General features: G+C 41.7%; 1 protein-coding gene across 2 annotated transcripts in view; it reads left to right on the top strand.

Annotated features, from left to right (window-relative positions):
• The first annotated feature begins 8,275 nt into the window (after positions 1 to 8,275).
• Positions 8,276 to 23,000, top strand: part of LOC142659103 (uncharacterized) — a 46,536-nt gene continuing 31,811 nt past the window's right edge. The window contains exon 1 of one of the 2 annotated variants that reach the window (XM_075834861.1): positions 8,276 to 8,370. The gene's annotated coding sequence lies outside the window, so the exon portion shown is untranslated. Of the gene's footprint in view, positions 8,371 to 12,679; positions 12,859 to 23,000 lie in introns of those variants that run through there. The other variant, XM_075834858.1, reaches the window with a different exon arrangement.

Below are 23,000 nucleotides of genomic sequence, written 5' to 3' on the forward strand. Positions count from 1 at the left end.
AACCCAATGGAAAAGTATGGTAACCATCTTCCAACACTACTATGGGCCATGCCTGTAATGATCTTCATGATCAAGTATTATGGTCATTGTAAGCTAAATTCAGCGATAATGGCTCAGAAGACCATTGGTTGCTGTATTGTAGCCTTCTAATGGGAACCTTTAGAGGTTGAGGCATCGCCATGTAAATCATACCGAGTGAGTAAACATCTCCCTGTCGAAATCTTGGCTAGATCCTACATGTGGTCTTGATAAGCCAGTTATCCTGTATACCTCATTTTGGTTTGTTGATGCCTCTTATTCCTCCCTGTGCAATTGCATTCATGTGCAAACAAAATCATTTTAGCTGCCAATCCCATTATAATCCTACAAAAGCCGTGATGGTTCTCATACAGCGTCATAGCTGGATTTGAGCGATCTGTACATTGGCGCATGGCAATATGCAAACGTGTATGTATGGACATAGGCGTTTACATAGACATTGCATTTGGAGACTCGGAGGGTTGGATATTGTCCCAAAAATGTTTGGGTACCGCCTAATCTGTTTGATCAGTTTGGTTGCATTGTTTCCAGCCCACAAATTAAGCTCTGCCTCACCCAGTTCATCCTCTGGTTCACTTATACACACATCTCCATATCTACTCCATCAAAGACCAGAAAGGACTAATAGTACCATAGAGAACTATACCACTAGGCACTGGGGAATCAATGGGGTAGTCTGGGTCAGGGGGAAGTAAATGCAATGTTGGCGGGAGTACAACAAAATACCAACCCAAAATAACATTACAGCGGGGCTTGACATTTTAACTATTATGGTGGTACTGAGGGTTGGTTACAATCCATCAATGTTTTTTGGGACAATGCTAATAAAGTTTATTGAAGAGCACATAAGACGTGCTATGGCTGCACCATAGCAAAATATTCAAAAATTGTCGATTTTGGCTAAAATTGAGAAAAGTCCACCTATGAGGGATGATGGGATTCTACAGTTTCTAAAAGCTCTCCTGTCCTCTGGATTGGAATTGGGCACAATTACCCCCATTGATTGAGTTTTGATAGGCAATGATGCAGATGGTCTAACCTAAAGGGCATCAGTCTAAATACTAAAAGGTGAGAATAGGTTAACAAACAAGAGATCCCCTTTAATCCGTGCAACACAACCAAGAAGAGGCGTGGATACGAGACTTGGGTGGGCGATTACAGTAGACGACCTTAGTTCCTGGAAAAACCATATTTGACTATTGAAAGTTTGATCTTGAACCAGTAACGTGGACCAACTTTCCATGAACGTTACATGTTAGTAGAAGGGAACACTCAGAAATGTCTACATGGTCCTCTCATACGCACCTAGTTGACTAGACTTAGTCTCTGGCAGAGGGGACCTCAACCGCCAACAGTGGGCATCTAGAGCTAAACAGAACCTCATATGAATGAGATCTAGTAAAAGAACATACAGATAAAGTCCAGGATGAGCAGATTTCAACTACTTAGCCCCAAGTCTCACCCCACCTTGACTTCATGACCAACGTCCACTCTGAACACCCATTCTTCTTGGGTTTCAAGAATCAAGACATCATATTTGGAGCATAAAGTCCATTAGACAAATCTGGAGTGATTCTAAGAAATGACAGGTGTTGGGTCTTTGCTGACTCAAACCTAATGACTGGATTACTTGGACCTCAATGATTAGCTCTAGCTTCCATAAAACCAGTGATTACAGTAATTCTTATTAGAAGGGTCCACAAAAGAGAGTTCCAAAAGTAACCATAACCCAGTTTACTGGTTCCGTTGCTACCAGTTGGTCCCAATTTAGTTTGCATTTCCCCATAGGACATGTAACTACGTTAAAGGGAACCTATCACCAGGACACCAGGTATCTTGCGGATTTTCTACTGATACTGAATTTTTGCCCGCTAAATGACCTCCTGCAGAGCCAATCAGGGAGCTGTAAAAAAACATTTTAGCATGAGACCCTCCTCTGCTTGTCAGTAGAGATCACATGACTTCCTACAGGAAGAGCCATGTGTCTACAGAGTTAGGGGTGGAGCCTTATTTTTTCTCTCTTTGAACAGCATTTAAGGGGGTCATGAAATACCCACTAATTCAGCTTTGATAAAACATTGTACAGATGCCCTAATCTAAAAAGGGAACCTTCCGGGTTAGCGCCCTAAAAAGGAGATTAGAACTTTGCAGAATTTTGCAATTATGTAAACGAGGCCGTGTAGTGTCACTGGTCAGTTAGGCCATTTGCAAGGCTTAGGTTCTTGGCTATAATGGTTACGGAGGCACGATGTGTCTTATAGCGACATAACTAGTTCCATATGATCCACTGGGCTGTTAATGATCAAGGTTGTTATGTATATAAAGATGGTGGTGGGTAACCAAAGGCTTCTCCGCTCCCCCAACCAAGCGGAAAGCAATGCTTTATATCTTTGGTTTCACTTCTTGTGTATCTCACATTTTTGCATATTAGATGCCTCTTTTTTAGTTTGGAGATCCCAAAATTAGAACCTGGAAACCTCTTGAGATGTTGACCAGCAGAATTGTCACCGTGCTGAAGTCTTCATAGCATTCCACAAGGCTTACCACAAATACTAGCAGATATTTTTGGAAAAACTCTGAAGACTTTTTGATGAAGCACCAACCAAAGTGATTTTTACACATTACCTTTTTAATAGTTTCAAGAGGGAAACACTTCCTTAGAATAGGGTGGAATTCCGGTAACTTGAATGTCTATGGCCCCTTATGGAAGTTTCGGTTACTCTGGATTTCCAAACTAGAGGTTCTTCACAAGTGCTTCCGGTTGCAGTCGTGCCCTACTACATATGTCTAAAACAGAGCTAAACAGTAATGGATAGATGGATAATGCCTCGCTGCTGGTGGAGTTTTAGCCACAAGTGACACTGCAGCTCTGCTTGTTCTGACTGGCTGTTGAATTTAATCACAAGCCCTTCACAAGTCAGAATATGGAAAGTTAATGTCCATTAAAAAAGAAGCTACTAAACCCAAATTCTCTTCTACAATAGTCAATTCTTGTGTAAAGATTATAGTATTGTGGTTACCAATGTCAACATTGTGACACAGTAAAGGTCTCTCCACTGAATCCATCTGAAAAGCCAAATTAGCAAAACCACCTAAGCCTGAACTTAGCCCTACCAGGCCCCGCGCGTGACTTATACACCAACTAAACAAAGACAGAGCAATAATTCTACAGGTATGTCCTTCACAGTTATCCTTATATGATTACTCATAGTTTCACATTCCTGTGTGATACCCACCATGTTATACAACCCCTGCGTGCCTCTTACACAAGTTGGCCCTTTAAATACCATGAGTGGGCCATATAGCAAAAAACAGGCCCCACTCATGGTGTTGGTTCAATTCAATATACCTTCAAACAGCCCAGGACTAGAGGGTCTTGTTTGCCGTCACTTTCCTCAGCTGGTAGGAGAGAAGAGTGCCATGATTCCTGGGTTCGTTTACCTCTACGCTTTTTGCCAACGCTGTAAAAAAGAGCATTTTGCAGGTTCACCCATAGGGAAGGTGGATAGTTGTGCCCTGAATCTTCCACCCTCAGATTTAAAGGACCCTTATAAAGGGGCAGCCAACATACTTACACGCTGACCAGAACAAACTGGTCAGTGGTCCCAGGAGGGCCTAGCTAGCCCCCAGCTAGTTCCCAGTCTTAATCTGGTCTCCCAACGAAAAATTGTAAGCAAATAGGATTCCACACATAGAATATAGCCATAAAAATAACCAGTAATTCCAAATCTTGATGGTAGTCCATTTTTTAGGCAAAAACAGTCCCAAATACCAAGAAAAACAGACGGGTCTTGAAGCTCGGATGGTTAAACTCTGGCAAGTCGCCATAAGATCTAGCAAACCCCATGATAACCTTCCAACTCCACTACTTTCTATGGTCTGGTATTTTTGTTAATTTGACACCTTGGTGGTCCCAACCATGCCAGAGTTTTAGAAATTTTAGCAGAATTTTTTTTTTTTTGTTAGAATATTAGACTAAGGAAGCAGAACCCAGAGCCTTATAAAACCCCATCCCTGTTACATTGTAGTCGAAGTGAGAAACACTTGCGTAAAGGTCCTATTACGTGGCCCGATATGGGCCGTGAAAATGAGCGCCGACAAAGGGAGATGCGCTGCCAACGATCATATTAAATGCTGCATAAATTATACGATCAGCCGATGAACGAGTGTTTGGAGGGCAATGGTTGGAAATGAGCGTTCATATGACACAAAACCTATAAATTGGAGTCTGACACGAAGGATGAATGAATAAAACAATGGAAGTTTATTAAGTCAATTAAAATAAACAAATATATAACAACATAGAGATGATTACCACATGGACAATGGACAACCAGAACTTTAAGTATAAATGGCGGCACTATGTAGATAGGCTAGAGCACAACTGTAACAGATAACATTGGTGATTGAGAAATAATGTGCAAGCAGCCTACTGTCTATCACTAAATACCGCTGGATGATGCATGCAGTGATGAGTGCACTGTATAATGCCTCTGTATAATAAATCTGGGACAACAGCCCATAGATGGTACAGGTGAGTAACTACAACTATATGCACATCATAATGCAAATGCCTATAGCAATGTATCGAGAATGGATCAATGTCTCTTACCCATTTTCAAGTGTCTGGCGTCCACCATATGACACCTGTTTGCCCGAGAATAGGTCTGTGTATAAGGGCCTTAAAGAGGCTCTGTCACCAGATTTTGCAACCCCTATCTGCTATTGCAGCAGATCGGCGCTGCAATGTAGATTACAGTAACGTTTTTATTTTTAAAAAACGAGCATTTTTGGCCAAGTTATGACCATTTTTGTATTTATGCAAATTAGGCTTGCAAAAGTCCAAGTGGGCGTGTTTAAAGTAAAAGTCCAAGTGGGCGTGTATTATGTGTGTACATCAGGGCGTTTTTACTACTTTTACTAGCTGGGCGTTCTGACGAGAAGTATCATCCACTTCTCTACACAACGCCCAGCTTCTGGCAGTGCAGACACAGCGTGTTCTCGAGAGATCACGCTGTGACGTCACTCACTTCCTGCCCCAGGTCCTGCATCGTGTCGGCCACATCGGCACCAGAGGCTACAGTTGATTCTGCAGCAGCATCAGCGTTTGCAGGTAAGTAGCTACATCGATTTACCTGCAAACACCGATGCTGCTGCACTTGGACTTTTACTTTAAACACGCCCACTTGGACTTTTACTTTAAACACACCCACTTGGACTTTTGCAAGCCTCATTTGCATAAATACAAAAATGGTCATAACTTGGCCAAAAATGCTCGTTTTTTAAAAATAAAAACGTTACTGTAATCTACATTGCAGCGCCGATCTGCTGCAATAGCAGATAGGGGTTGCAAAATCTGGTGACAGAGCCTCTTTAAGTTAACAGTATTGGTGGGCTCATTGTCTTCTTGAATCTCTGTCTTAATCCCTTAACTCTCTTCACTCAATGGTTTAATTAAAAAAAAAAAAGTAGATAAAATCATCTTGAGTAAGAATTTCCAAGGAATTCACACCCATTGTGATTTTGCTGAAATAGAAGAAAACCTGTAACCTTTACCTGGAACTTAGATATTTCTGGGCCCTACATAGCAAAATTGGTTAGGGCCCCCTCCCACAAATGTTAGTACCATACATGTGCCAACCAACTGCAGAGTCAGGACCACCACAAAAAGTACAGCACAGACCAAAACTACAGAAATTATCCCCTATAAATCTGCCCAAAGGGGCACACAGTTTCACGGCACAGGGGCACAGCGAGAGTGTAAGTGTGGGGTGGAATAACAAGCTCGGGCACAAAGCACAAATGGCAAATCGTGTCATGGAATCTGGATCCAACAACAGCAGAAGAACAACGTTGGGGCCCGTTCAGCAAACTGTGCAAGTCAGGACCGCCATGGCAGTAGAGCTGGTCAACAAACACAGCAATCATCACCAACACATGTCCAGCTGTGGCTCAAGGTTGGACCATACATGTAGGGTCAATATATGGTGGGTTAAATTCCCGGCCTGGTGGTAAATACAGTTGTAGCTCACTCTCTCCATGAGCAAAATGTTCCTTGATCTTTGGTGTAGATTCTTAGATGTCACGATCGAACAAATCAGGTAAAAAATTAAATTTAAAAAAAAGGACCTTCTGCAATCACCTTCATCAAGAGAATTGCCGATAGGAGGTTCTTCCGAGATGGAATGTTGCAGGAACGTGTAGGAGACCGTAACACTTTCCACACTAAATGAATATGACTGTGTTGGGGCCTCCACCCTCTTTTGCTGATAGAGGTTATTTTGTTCGCCACCACACCCCGAGGTCCTCATAGTACGAGTTATCTACAGCCACTGATAACATACAGCAGCCAGCGAGGACCAACGCTCAGCAGAAACCTCATATCATACACGTTACTTCATGACGAGCTCCATATAGAGGGGACCTGACAACATGCAAGAAGCTCCACCACTTGGAGAGGACCCAGAACATTAGTAAGGAGGTGCAGTAACTCTGGACTTGCAAGGTTGGTTGAGTTGGTTTCATCAAGGAATATGACAGGACAGGTGGGGCGGTGGTAGTAGGGCAAAGCTGAAATTCTGGGATAGTTCTTAAAATACTCAAGCTTGCTCCACAATACCTGCCGTCCAAGGGCGTAGAAAACCTAATTATGAGGTTATAGATGAAGACCTCTGTTCAGGATCATAATTTCTTGGCCAAATTAGAGAGCGGTTACAAAGAGCTTCTCTCTGGAGGACCTGTCCTGCCCTGCATTACACAGACAACCTCACATCTATGCCATGCTTAGTATCCCGTGGTGGCGCTGCAGGGAAACTTAATACTTACTGCAACGGAGTCAAACTTTCTCACATGTTCCATTGACCCTGAGGTCACCTGGTCCTTCGTGTCTTAGTCCATCTAACTAATGTAATGGTTATAGGTCCCTCACCATCCTCTGGGTAGTGGGTGTCCATGTTTAAGAAGGAGTTTTGCATGGAGATGAAGTTCTTTCTTTTCACTTGAGTTTCCCTTTATGAAAACGGATGATGCGTCTGGAGCTTTTCTTGGCCATCAGAAGACTCATAAGTTGTCACTTGCTCGGCTATTTCCATAACTCCTATAGAATTGAATAGTGAGCCATAAGGGGGGCGGGGGCAATTCTCCAGATAAGTGCAGGTCTCCTGTGGATATTCCATGAGGGTCTGAGATGGGAATACACCAGGATCCCCACAACTGCATCCCAAATGTCCAGCCCCATTACTCTAATGTAAGGTGAGTGAGATATAGTCGTGGGGTTCCTGGCCTCTGTTACCCCCCCCCCCCCCCCCCAAACATGTATTTCCACCTCCACATGTCTACAGTATTGTACATTTTGAGTGGTTTCTTAGGTTTTCTGCTTTTGCATAGTCTTTGCCAACCTACTGCCACTAGTTGCATTGGCGCACTTAGTAATTTCAGATGCATTATTATATTTATTATAATCTCAAGCCTGCCGCTTATTAAGGACGGGAAATTTAGCAAATCTGTCATTTACTTCTAATTTCACAATGGACAATGTAACAATGGTTGTGTTACCCAACTTTCTCAGATTCCTGAAAAGTAAAATTTACCCCCTACACAATTCTGGGAAGGCTGGATGACCGCTCTATAGGAATTGTTATGGCGGTCACTCATCTTTTCCAGGTAAGAGAGAGTTCCAAATCCCCTACATAGGTTTTTTTTTTTGGGTTAAAGGATAAATCTCTGGTTTCCCACAGCTACCAGTAGGGGGAGCTTACTACATACTGTGTTATTATGGGGTTCAATACATAAACAGTCTGCAGCGAGCTTCTAAGCTCCCTCTAGTGGTGACTGCAGGCAACCAGAATTTTATCACATATCTATATATTTATGCAGGGGATTTGGCGCTCTGCATAAAAAAAAAATGGAGCCGTTAAAAAAGTATCTGCACATAATTTTGGCACTAGTTAAATTGGACATTAACTTTAACAGTGCAGGCGGATGCTTTTTTTCATGCATAGATGTAGCAGAGCTGATACTGGGTGCAATTTAGTAGTGTGTACAGATTCCCAATGTCTTTCATTCTGTCGACACTCAGAAGGCTCTGGGCTCATTCTGTGAGATAGACCTGTGTGTAGTGTGGGAGGGTAACACAGAAGGCGTGATAAATCCGGCAACACATATAAAGCAGCCCCAGGCAGTTGACTACACTTCCTGCAATAGATCATAAGTGAATAGTGGATCCTGGTATGAGTATATTTATTGTCAGAAAGGAGCAGAGGAGAGATAAGAGAGATCACATGAGAGGGAGATCAGCAGTGATCGTACCTTCCCAGACAGTACTACATACAGGTAAGAGACACCTTCAGTCCTATTAGCTGCTTATAGAACACGCCTTCTGCTTAAAGGGCTCATCCCATTCAAATAAAAAAAAATCTACAACGGTCTAATAGACTGCTTCAGTTTCCTACCATTTCAAGATCTCGGCTTGCTGTGAGAATTCTTGTCTACATCCAAAAGCAGAAACCCTCCTGACATGGTCCTGCTCACACAGCTAAGGACTTGCTACATTGTATCAGGATAGATAAAAGCTATCCAGCACAAGTGTAAGGCTGGGTTCACACAGAGATCTTTGCAGGTGGAATTTCTGCCTCAAAATTCCATTTGGAAGTTTGACGCAGATTTTCCTCTCCCTGCACGCCGATTTTCGCTGCGTTTTTCGCCCACGGCCATTGAGCTCCGCGGGCATAAAACGCAGCGAAATACGCTTTCTTTGCCTCCCATTGAAGTCAATGGGAGGTCAGAGGCATAAACGCCCGAATATAGGGCATGTCCCTTCTTTCTCCCACCCATGAGACTGTTTTACCGCTCGCGGGAAAAAGACACCTCCGCCTCCCATTGAAATCAATGGGAGGCATTTGACGAGTTTTCCGCGTCAAAAAACTCAGTGTGAACATAGCCTAAGATCTAGCCTGCCGCTGTGTTCAGCTCACAAAGGATTGCCACTGATATATTGTAACAAATTACAGCTGAGTGAGCAGGACTAATACTCCTCAAATAAGGTTTCACACGTCATATCTAGTCTAGGCAATACTCGGAGATAAATAGACTCGCCACATATTACCTTCACTGATACATTGTAGCAAACTATCAGGAGAGCAGGGAAATTTGTGCAGATTATATATTTAGTTCACAGAAGATTGGCTAGACTGGATACAATTGTATCAGACCCTCAGCTGTGAGAAGTATTAGGTCTGTATAGGTTTTCAGTTTATGGATATCAAAAATAATGTTCTTATTCACGGACAGCAAGCCGAGATCTTGACGATGGTGAGGAATTTAAAAAATATACTTGAAAGATGTAGAATTTTTCCATGATGTCTGGTAGCTGTAATATTTAGATTATAGCCAAACTGCATGGGTGATCGGTTTCAATTATGTGCTTTCCAAATATCACTTTCTTTCGAGATCTTTGCTCGCTCCTGAGCAACATTCTCCATCACGACCCAGCGACGCGCGGCGGTAGCTGCTAGAGGGCGAGGGTGTGGATGCCATATTCTGCAGCGCTGTAGACCATGGGTTGGCGGTAGATCGTTCCAGAGATCCTCTAAACATGCATTATGCCCCTCTGGATCCATAATGCCAGCCATATTTCTGGGATGCCACCCAGCTTTTCCAGAAACAGATATAACGAAGACATAGTTGAATAGAATTTTTGCTATTTTGACAGAAGACGACGACTAAAGGACTTGTTATTTTGGGAGAGTTGTTCTTTGAATGCACCCAGCCAGAACAATTCATTTCAATACATCGTATCGAACCGCTCCCGAAAGCTTCTCTGTGACTGATTTGGTAAAGATCTCCGTATGAAGAATCTGGCGGTTGTCTTCCATTACGGGCGGTGATTTTTCAGCAGTGCACCTGGTAGGAACGTTCCCCTTGGTTGCTCATGTGTACAGTCTGCAGCTTATTCTATAGACCGCAGAAGACCCGATGAGTCAAATGAAGCGTGATACAAAGTGAGAACTTGAAGGAATCCATTTTTAGAAGCCTTTTGAAAAACAAACAAATTGCAGTACCACTAGTGGCCAGCATGTGATACTGTTCATAAGACAAACTCATAGTCCCCTCTGCAACTTGAGGCCCCTTAGCTGTTGGTAAACCACAACTCCCAGCACATCCTTGAATAGTTGAATAAGGATGAACTGCAATCCCAGAAATAGCCATGGACAAGAGTGGCGCTGTTATGTAAAAAAAAAAAAAAAAGAGACACCTATTTTTAGTACTGGATAACCCATTAAAAGAAAAATTAACAGATTTAGTAGTCCTTAAAGTTGTAGTTAAATGTGTTATCCATTTTTGGAGGAACTTGCAAACAGTCCACCATATCTCAGCTTCCTTAGTCCGATAAAAACAAAAAAAACAGGCATCACCAGCCAGGCTAGTAGTGAGGGCAGCCTGTGCAACAATTAGAGAGTGTCTCACATTGGAAGACTGTGCCAGCCTGTCACCTTGTACCCACCAGTTTCTTCCACAAAACACCTGCCTTACTGCCACCTACTTTACTGGTCCCTCAAAGAAACTCTGCCACCTTCTGTGCCCCAGAGAATACCAGCAACCACCGTGTGCCCCCCAAACCCTACACCCACAGGGCCCCTGCCACCTTCTGTTCCCCCACAGTACCCCTAACATATTCTGTCACACCCGCCACGAACAGATACCCTGCAACCTTTTATATTGCATGTCTCCTCCACATCCCATTACATAAACCCTGGCACCTTCTGACCCATGCTACCCACAGAGCTCCTGCCATCTGCTTCTGGCCCCCTTTAACTGAGCCCCTGTGACCCTCTTTATCCAACCCCTCACAGAGCCCATGCTACCTTATATTTGACCCCCTCATGGAGCCCCTGCCAACTTGTGTCTCTCCCTGACTGCCCCCATCTCTGGTAATAGGGTAGGGGTCCAGATTCTTTGGCAGTATGGGGCCTAGAAACTGGTGATGGCCGCCCTAGTGACAATTATAACTTGACAGCGATACGACCTGGACATTGCCCGGCAATATATTAACTTTTCATTGAAGTATATGTTGGCAGAAAACCTGGTGGCAGCAGACAACACTGAATAATCAGAGGTCTCGTTAAAATGACTAGATTGTCGGTGTGTGCCGCTGAGGTTTAATGGAGGTGAGGGTGCCGAGGTCTCAGCACTTCCTGTTAATAGCAGCTGGAGAGCGGCCACAAAATACAGCGGATACATTTAATGCTTTCGAGTTTAACCCAAACTAATTATAGAAAGTCTTCCCGTATTTGGGGACCTAAACTTTAGCAGTTTACTTGAATCTGTTGCTCCCCTAATCTGTCTGGATATGCAGCCATACCTCTGCAACATCACTGGGTGTCGGAGAGATATCAACTAGGAAAATTTTCCATTCAGAAGTTTGGGAAAGCTGGGTGACTACCTCTGTAGGACCTAAAATGCCGGCCATATTGGTAGTCACCCAGCTTACCCATAGACAAAACTCAAAGGGCTTTCCACATAGCCCTTAAAGGGGATCTTAATCAGAAACCTAAAACTGGCTCATATACTTGTAAGGCCCCAGGCACGGGACCGTAAAAAATCTCTAATTGCGGACCGTAATATGGTCCGCAATTACGGACCCGCCCGGTTCTATTGGCCGCGGACACCTTTCCGTATCTCTACGGATAGGTGTCCGTGCCGGGAATTATGGAGAATGTCCTAGTTTTCATTTTTTACGGGCTGTGCTCCCATACTTTGTATGGAAGCACAGCCCAAAAAAGCAGCCCACGGGCGGCCGTACCAGCAATCGCGGGACGTAATTATGGGCACGGCCGTGTACATGAGGCCTAAGTCAGTAGAAAGTGCAAGAGAAAAAGTTCAGTTTTAAGACTTATTTTACTTGCAGAGATATTGGCATGTTTCTATTTCAATGTGGCGACCATTAGAAGTGACCACAGGATATGCTCCCATATTGGTGGTTCGTTCTGAATCACCATGGAGACCGCACCGACAGCAAATAAAAAGTGGGGGTGTGTCTCATTAGCCACCAATGATATTACAGAATTCATTGTAACCTGTCCTGAAACAGAGCCATAAGAACTGTCTACAGCTAATCTGCTTGTTGATGGTTTCCAGACTAAAACATGAAAATAAAAAATTTGTGAAAACAGCTAAAAATTTGATGGAGAGCTATTAGAAAGATGGCAGATTTTACAAAAGCTGTCGATAGAGACCATGTTAATCAAAGGTAGAGCTCCACTTTAATTCTAGTCTAGGGTGGTTGTCACTTCCCTTCCCCCAATGAGGATAGCTCTTCTAGCAGGGGAAAATCAAGGCTCATACTAGAAGTTTAAATGCAGTACCCCACCTCAAAGTTATCTACCACATATTTAAATCCCCCCTAATTAACCCAGAAACGCTCAAAGACTACAGAAATGCCCATTTTAGGCCAAATTTACATAAACCTTTGAGGACCATTTCACTCAACAATCCTACGAAATGCTGACATTAGGAAGGTATGGACAAGGGGTCTACTGTGCCCAATGGCCCACACGCACCTGGGTAATAACTGATGAAACTATTGCGCAGCCGTTCTCTACCCGGACATGTAACACATTACGAGAAAGTGTGCAGATTGCACCGTGTCTTCCGCCCGCTGTGGTCACGGACTTCTCACTCTTTGTCAGTGCAGAGGTTCATTGACAACAGGAACTTGCAGACTCAGAAAAACAAGCAGCAGCCTTGGTAATATCTCAGGAGATCCTGGAAGCCGCCCAGGCAGCATCCTCGTCCTCAGCATCTCCTCCAGCGACAGGCAAGGTCAGGCTGTTTATTCATAATGCAAACCTTGTATAGCACCAGATGACAGACGCTTCATATCTGCTTGTACAGGGAGAGGGATGACGGATAGGGAGGTGGGTGGATGAATGGGCAGTATTCATTGATGGGCCCCAATCATTGACAACATGACTGTACCCGCTACCATGCTGAACATACAAACCCCAAGTGATAGATTATATTATTCAGTCTGAGAGTCGCTGTACATCTGGATGTTGCAATGGTTGCAATTTCAGTCATTGCTACGGTTGCTGAGAAACCATTCACTTTCAAGAAGCAGCTTCTCACTGCGCATTATACTGTTCTGTTGTATTTTCCTGCTAAGGCTCACAGTTATAACACTTTCATTGCCAGGTCCCATTATAATTTCTATAATGAGACTCCAACTCCACAATTCATTCATCTGTCCTGCAAATTTACTTTCTGTGCAGTGAATAAACCATATCCATATATCTCAAGACTGCTGACCACTACAGAAGGTGTTTTATATATGGAAACGTAGAGGGAGGGGGGTCCCTGGAGAAGGATTTATAGCAAACCATTTTGAATAGGAAATGGTATTTGTGTAGGAAAGGAAGCGGTAATTCCTCTACCACAACTACTATAATACTGCCCCTATATACAAGAATATAACTACTATAATACTGCCTCTATATACAAGAATATAACTACTATAATACTGCCCCTATATACAAGAATATAACTACTATAATACTGCCCCTATATACAAGAATATAACTACTATAATACTGCCCCCTATATACAAGAATATAACTACTATAATACTGCCCCTACATACAAGAATATAACTACTATAATACTGTCCCCTATATACAAGAATATAACTACTATAATACTGCTCCCTATATACAAGAATATAACTACTATAATACTGCCCCCTATATACAGGAATATAACTACTATAATACTGCCACCTATATACAAGAATATAACTACTATAATACTGCCCCTATATACAAGAATATCACTACTATAATACTGCCCCTATATACAAGAATATAACTGCTATAATACTGCCCCCTATATACAAGATTATAACTACTATAATACTGCCCCCTACATACAAGAATATAACTACTATAATACTGCCCCAATATACAAGAATATAACTACTATAATACTGCTCCTATATATAAGAATATAACTACTATAATACTGCCCCCTATATACAAGAATATAACTACTATAATACTGCTCCTATATACAAGAATATAACTACTATAATACTGCTCCTATATACAAGAATATAACTACTATAATACTGCTCCTATATACAAGAATATAACTACTACGGTATAATACTGCCCCTATATACAAGAATATAACTACTATAATACTGCCCCTATATACAAGAATATAACTACTATAATACTGCCCATATATACAAGAATATAACTACTATAATACTGTCCCCTATATACAGGAATATAACTACTATAATACTGCCCCTATATACAAGAATATAACTACTATAATACTGCCCCTATATACAAGAATATAACTACTATAATAATGCCCCTATATACAAGAATATAACTACTATAATACTGCCCCTATATACAAGAATATAACTACTATACTGCCCCCTATATACAAGAATATAACTACTATAATACTGCTCCTATGTACAAGAATATATCTACTATAATACTGCCCCCTATATACAAGAATATAAGTACTATAATACTGCTCCTATATACAAGAATATAACTACTATAATACTGCCCCCTATATACAAGAATATAAGTACTATAATACTGCCCCCTATATACAAGAATATAAGCACTATAATACTGCCCCTATATACAAGAATATAAGTACTATAATACTGCTCCTATATACAAGAATATAACTACTATAATACTGCCCCCTATATACAAGAATATAACTACTATAATACTGCCCCTATATACAAGAATATAACTACTATAATACTGCCCCTATATACAAGAATATAACTACTATAATACTGCCCCTATATACACAAGAATATAACTACTATAATACTGCCCCTATATACAAGAATGTAACTACTATAATACTGCTCCTATATACAAGAATATAACTACTATAATACTGCTCCTATATACAAGAATATAACTACTATAATACTGCCCCTATATACAAGAATATAACTACTATAATACTGCCCCTATATACAAGAATATAACTACTATAATACTGCCCCTATATGCAAGAATATAACTACTATAATACTGCCCCCTATATACAAGAATATAACTACTATAATACTGCCCCCTATATACAAGAATATAACTACTATAATACTGCCCCCTATATACAAGAATATAACTACTATACTGCCCCCTATATACAAGAATATAACTACTATAATACTGCCCCCTATATACAAGAATATAACTACTATAATACTGCTCCTATATACAAGAATATAACTACTATAATACTGCTCCTATGTACAAGAATATAACTACTATAATACTGCCCCCTATATACAAGAATATAAGTACTATAATACTGCTCCTATATACAAGAATATAACTACTATAATACTGCCCCCTATATACAAGAATATAAGTACTATAATACTGCTCCTATATACAAGAATATAACTACTATAATACTGCCCCCTATATACAAGAATATAAGCACTATAATACTGCCCCTATATTCAAGAATATAACTACTATAATACTGCCCCTATATACAAGAATATAACTACTATAATACTGCCCCTATATACAAGAATATAACTACTATAATACTGCCCCTATATACACAAGAATATAACTACTATAATACTGCCCCCTATATACAAGAATATAAGCACTATAATACTGCCCCTATATAGAAGAATATAACTACTATAATACTGCCCCTATATACAAGAATATAACTACTATAATACTGCCCCATATATACAAGAATATAACTACTATAATACTGCCCCCTATATACAAGAATATAACTACTATAATACTGCTCCTATATACAAGAATATAACTACTATAATACTGCTCCCTATATACAAGAATATAACTACTATAATACTGCCCCCTATATACAAGAATATAACTACTATAATACTGCTCCTATATACAAGAATATAACTACAATAATACTGCCCCTATATACAAGAATATAAGTACTATAATACTTCCCCCTATATACAAGAATATAAGCACTATAATACTGCCCCTATATACAAGAATATAACTACTATAATACTGCCCCCTATATACAAGAATATAACTACTATAATACTGCCCCTATATACAAGAATATAACTACTATAATACTGTCCCCTATATACAAGACTGTAACTACTATAATACTGCCCCCTATATACAATATAAGCACTATAATACTGCCCCTATATACAAGAATATAACTACTATAATACTGCCCCCTATATACAAGAATATAACTACTATAATACTGCCCCTATATACAAGAATATAACTACTATAATACTGCCCCTATATACAAGAATATAACTACTATAATACTGCCCCCTATATACAAGAATATAAGTACTATAATACTGCCCCTATATACAAGAATTCAAGTACTATAATACTGCCCCTATATACAAGAATATAACTACTATAATACTGCCCCTATATACAAGAATATAACTACTATAATACTGCCCCTATATACAAGAATATAACTACTATAATACTGCCCCTATATACAAGAATATAAATACTATAATACTGCCCCATATATACAAGAATATAACTACTATAATACTGCTCCTATATACAAGAATATAACTACTATAATATTACCCCCTATGTACAAGAATAATACAATTTAGGACTATGGATACAACTTCTATATGTCTTTTATGTATATAGTATTTTTTTAGTCTATGGTCAAGGTTTTGAGGGGACTTGGGATCACCTTCGTTCAGGATCAGAGTACTCCTTGTATTATAATACCGGGTTATAATCCCATCCCACTGTAGACAATGAGGTCTTCGTTTACCTACTTTCGTTCCCCGTGAGAGGCCAAGAATAGTAACAGTAGGAAGTAAACATCAATACACAATGGGCCACATACAGTATAGAGTGCAGCCATTTCTAGAGGTGGAGCGCAGGTTGTGATCACAGTAGAGCTGTGTGTGGAGTCTATGAGAACATTATACACCCGTCTGCTCGGGGTCTGCGGATGCTATGAGATGTCCCTGGGATAACAGGTCTCTGTGACGGGAGTCAGCTGTGGATTGGAAGCTCCAGTTATCATACAGGGTGAGCATTGAATGTAGCATTCAGGGACTGTATCCCTATTACAGGGATAGGGGTGTTCTGAGGAGTCCTGTATTTCTCACTATGACTACTACCAGCATAGCATTTATCAACAATCAGCTCAGAATAGAGGGGGCCCCACAATCAGGACCCTCATTCATTAGCCAGACAGCAGATACAAAGTGTTTCTTGCTCTAGAGGACCCCGGCATGTCATCCTTCATTTTACCTGTGGTGGCGCTGCAGGGAAATAGATCACTTGCTTTCTAACAAAAAGAAAAATTTCAAAATTGAACAACCCTTTAAATACTAAAAAAAAAAAACTTTTATCAAACATCCTAACCTGTAATCGTGTTTTAGGATTCACCTTTGGCCTGGTGGGATGTACGGAGTGTTCTGGGCTTTAGGGCAAAAATGGTCATTGGTCCTTTACCAACCCCCATATTTATAAACACATTAGTACCGGGATAACTCAACGGGGGAGATTTATTAAGATTGGTGTTTCTAAATTATTGAGGCGCTCATGAATTTTTGTCCGTCCGTGAGAAAGTCGCATCTACTCCAGCTGTGATCCGGAGTAGATTTGCGCCATAATTTACGCCATTTTCTGGCATAAATTATAGTATGTCGGACCAGGAAAGGCCCTGCTTAGGGGGTGCAGGGGTAGTGGTCACACCTGGGCACTGTTACCTGAGGGGGCCTAACACCAGTTACACCACAGTCCCGGGATATATTATGGGGTGCTATATCACTCGTACTGGGCCTTTAGTAGTAGCCGTGTGATCCGCGCTGTGCCAGCACTACTGTGTACGGAGCAGGTGTAGTCACATGTGCACACACTACTACATTGTCATGGACCTCTGATTAGGAGGCTGCAGGGAGCTGCTATTTACATGAGATCAGCGGATAAGGCCTGACATATTGCCACTTACCTCGCCCACTGAATAAGCCCGGAAAATGCCACGAGGACGAGCCACATATCTGTCACCACAGCGTGATTCACTGTCAGAGAAGAAGACAGCGCCTTCAGACAACATCACTGCACGGACTTACATGTGTATGCAAGGAGTATCACATATTATGGGCTTAGATACACAGCTCAGCAGACAGTATCACATGATAGGATTAGATACACAGCTCAGCAGACCGTATCACATGATAGGATTAGATACACAGCTCAGTTGACAGTATCACACATGATAGGATTAGATACACAGCTCAGCAGACAGTATCACACATGATAGGATTAGATACACAGCTCAGCAGACCGTATCACATGATAGGATTAGATACACAGCTCAGCAGACAGTATCACACATGGGATGAGATACACAGCTCAGCAGACAGTATCACATGGGATTAGATACACAGCTCAGCAGACAGTATCACACATGATAGGATTAGATGCTCAGCAGACAGTATCACACATGATAGGATTAGATACACAGCTCAGCAGACAGTATCACACATGATAGGATTAGATACACAGCTCAGCAGACAGTATCACACATGATAGGATTAGATACACAGCTCAGCAGACAGTATCACACATGATAGGATTAGATACACAGCTCAGCAGACAGTATCACACATGATAGGATTAGATACACAGCTCAGCAGACAGTATCACACATGATAGGATTAGATACACAGCTCAGCAGAAAGTATCACATGATAGGATTAGATACACAGCTCAGCAGACAGTATCACATGATAGGATTAGAAACACAGCTCAGCAGACAGTATCACACATGATAGGATTAGATACACAGCTCAGCAGACAGTATCACACATGATAGGATTAGATACACAGCTCAGCAGACAGTATCACACATGATAGGATTAGATACACAGCTCAGCAGACAGTATCACACATGATAGGATTAGATACACAGCTCAGCAGACAGTATCACACATGATAGGATTAGATACACAGCTCAGCAGACAGTATCACACATGATAGGATTAGATACACAGCTCAGCAGACAGTATCACACATGATAGGATTAGATACACAGCTCAGCAGACAGTATCACACATGATAGGATTAGATACACAGCTCAGCAGACAGTATCACACATGATAGGATTAGATACACAGCTCAGCAGACAGTATCACATGATAGGATTAGATACACAGCTCAGCAGACAGTATCACACATGATAGGATTAGATACACAGCTCAGCAGACAGTATCACACATGATAGGATTAGATACACAGCTCAGCAGACAGTATCACATGATAGGATTAGCAACAGCTCAGCAGACCGTATCACATGATAGGATTAGATACACAGCTCAGCAGACCGTATCACATGATAGGATTAGATACACAGCTCAGTTGACAGTATCACACATGATAGGATTAGATACACAGCTCAACAGACAGTATCATACATGATAGGATTAGATACACAGCTCAGCAGACCGTATCACATGATAGAATTAGATACACAGCTCAGCAGACCGTATCACATGATAGGATTAGATACACAGCTCAGCAGACCGTATCACATGATAGGATTAGATACACAGCTCAGCAGACAGTATCACACATGATAGGATTAGATACACAGCTCAGCAGACAGTATCACACATGATAGGATTAGATACACAGCTCAGCAGACAGTATCACACATGATAGGATTAGATACACAGCTCAGCAGACAGTATCACACATGATAGGATTAGATACACAGCTCAGCAGACAGTATCACACATGATAGGATTAGATACACAGCTCAGCAGAAAGTATCACATGATAGGATTAGATACACAGCTCAGCAGACAGTATCACATGATAGGATTAGAAACACAGCTCAGCAGACAGTATCACATGATAGGATTAGATACACAGCTCAGCAGACAGTATCACATGATAGGATTAGATACACAGCTCAGCAGACAGTATCACACATGATAGGATTAGATACACAGCTCAGCAGACAGTATCACATGATAGGATTAGAAACAGCTCAGCAGACCGTATCACATGATAGGATTAGATACACAGCTCAGCAGACCGTATCACATGATAGGATTAGATACACAGCTCAGTTGACAGTATCACACATGATAGGATTAGATACACAGCTCAACAGACAGTATCATACATGATAGGATTAGATACACAGCTCAGCAGACCGTATCACATGATAGAATTAGATACACAGCTCAGCAGACCGTATCACATGATAGGATTAGATACACAGCTCAGCAGACCGTATCACATGATAGGATTAGATACACAGCTCAGCAGACAGTATCACACATGATAGGATTAGATACACAGCTCAGCAGACAGTATCACACATGATAGGATTAGATACACAGCTCAGCAGACAGTATCACACATGATAGGATTAGATACACAGCTCAGCAGACAGTATCACACATGATAGGATTAGATACACAGCTCAGCAGACAGTATCATGATAGGATTAGAAACAGCTCAGCAGACAGTATCACATGATAGGATTAGATACACAGCTCAGCAGACAGTATCACACATGATAGGATTAGATACACAGCTCAGCAGACAGTATCACATGATAGGATTAGAAACACAGCTCAGCAGACAGTATCACATGATAGGATTAGATACACCGCTCAGCAGACAGTATCACACATGATAGGATTAGATACACAGCTCAGCAGACAGTATTGTAGTATGCGATAAGCCGACCCGAGAACGAAGAGGAAAAGTGTAGGCCCACAATATGGCTGCCGGCGGGGCTCTGAGGATCACGGTGGCTTTGCGCACAGTTGGTGATGAGGGGCTGCACAGATGATTATTTCCCCCGGGGCACTCCCTTGTCTCCTGCCTGATTGTGGTTGGGGTGTCCTTGGTGTAATTACAGGCAGGAGGCTGCGGGGGCAGTATTACAGGCTTACCTCACAGGACACACTTTAGGGTATGTTCACACGGCCTATTTACGGACGTAATTCGGGCGTTTTTGCCCCGAATTACGTCCGAAAATAGCGCCTCAATAGCGCTGACAAACATCTGCCCATTGAAAGCAATGGGCAGACGTTTGTCTGTTCACACGAGGCGTATATTTACGCGCCGCTGTCAAAAGCCGGCGCGTAAATAGACGCCCGCGTCAAAGAAGTGACCTGTCACTTCTTTGGCCGTAATTGGAGCCGTTATTCATTGACTCCAATGAATAGCAGCGCCAATTATGCCCGTAATGGACGCGGCGTTCAAGCGCCTGCACATGCCGTTACGGCTGATATTACGGGGATGTTTTCAGGCTGAAACATCCCCGTAATTTCAGCCGTAACGGACGCCCTCGTGTGAACATACCCTTACTTTAGTTTGCAATATGGCGGTTACCATCTCCCACATGAAATGGAGGCAAAACTAGTAATAAACTCAGTCCTGTCAGTACAATGAAGCGCCAGATGCCGGAGTGGGCGACCCCCTCTCTCGGGTACCCCCAATGGCAATTCTAGGGCATAGCCGACCCCATAGTAAGTGGACAATACAATATCCGTGCTATCCTCTGCGTTACCTGTAATGGCTCCCAGCCTGTAATGGGCAGTCAGGGATAACGTATGAAGGATGAGACTCACCAACATGTGCGGTGGTGTCGCTCAATGTGTAAGTAATGGCTTCTGGTTACTCTCATGAGATTTCCTTCTCTCTATAGTCTGGTGTTATAGGCAGCCGGTCTCTGGATCCTACATGGATGGACCAAGGAACCTGACTGACTGACTGGTTGGCTGGCTGGGCCAGGGCCCACTATATATAAACTAAGCTCCTCCCACCTTCTGGAAACTTCTAGGAAAAGCCACTTGGGCTGCAAAACAGACATTTCTTTTTTAAAGTGACGGCACCTAAAAGTACAAAATGTCATAAAACATTATAAAACATATTCAAAATCTATTATCTCCCAATGAGTGTCTTGTGGGGCACGACTTAATGAGGCTGATGAAAGACACAGCTGTGACAAAGCAAATTTGATAGAAAACAGCGCAGGTCTCACTTCTATATTTCCTTCTCTGGTTAGCTATTCTCCACATGCAGTTCCCAGTTGCGGGGTGCACGACTATTTGGGTTGGTAACTCCGTCTGCGCCGTACAAAACGAATAACTTCAGAGCAGCATGGCCGCTGCAGGATATCTACTAGGATAGGCCAGTGACCAAGTGTCCAAGGAACCTTCACCTCACAAACTTTCCTTACATCAACATCATAAATACAACAAAGTAGTGTAACTCCTGTACACTACAGTACCACACATGATAGGATTAGATACACAGCTCAGCAGACAGTACCACACAAGATAGGATTAGATACACAGCTCAGGAGACAGTATCACACATGATAGGATTAGATACACAGCTCAGCAGACAGTATCACACATGATAGGATTAGATACACAGCTCAGCAGACAGTATCACACATGATAGGATTAGATACACAGCTCAGCAGACAGTATCACACATGATAGGATTAGATACACAGCTCAGCAGACAGTATTACACATGATAGGATTAGATACACAGCTCAGCAGACAGTATCACACATGATAGGATTAGATACACAGCTCAGCAGACAGTATCACACATGATAGGATTAGATACACAGCTCAGCAGACATTATCACACATGATAGGATTAGATACACAGCTCAGCAGACAGTATCACACATGATAGGATTAGATACACAGCTCAGCAGACAGTATCACACATGATAGGATTAGATACACACTCAGCAGACAGTATCACACATGATAGGATGAGATACACAGCTCAGCAGACAGTATCACACATGATAGGATTAGATACACCAGATGAGCAGACAGTATCACACATGATAGGATTAGATACACAGCTCAGCAGACAGTATCACACATGATAGGATTA

The sequence above is a fragment of the Rhinoderma darwinii genome, chromosome 8, assembly GCF_050947455.1.
Source record: "Rhinoderma darwinii isolate aRhiDar2 chromosome 8, aRhiDar2.hap1, whole genome shotgun sequence".
Lineage (NCBI taxonomy): Eukaryota > Metazoa > Chordata > Amphibia > Anura > Rhinodermatidae > Rhinoderma > Rhinoderma darwinii.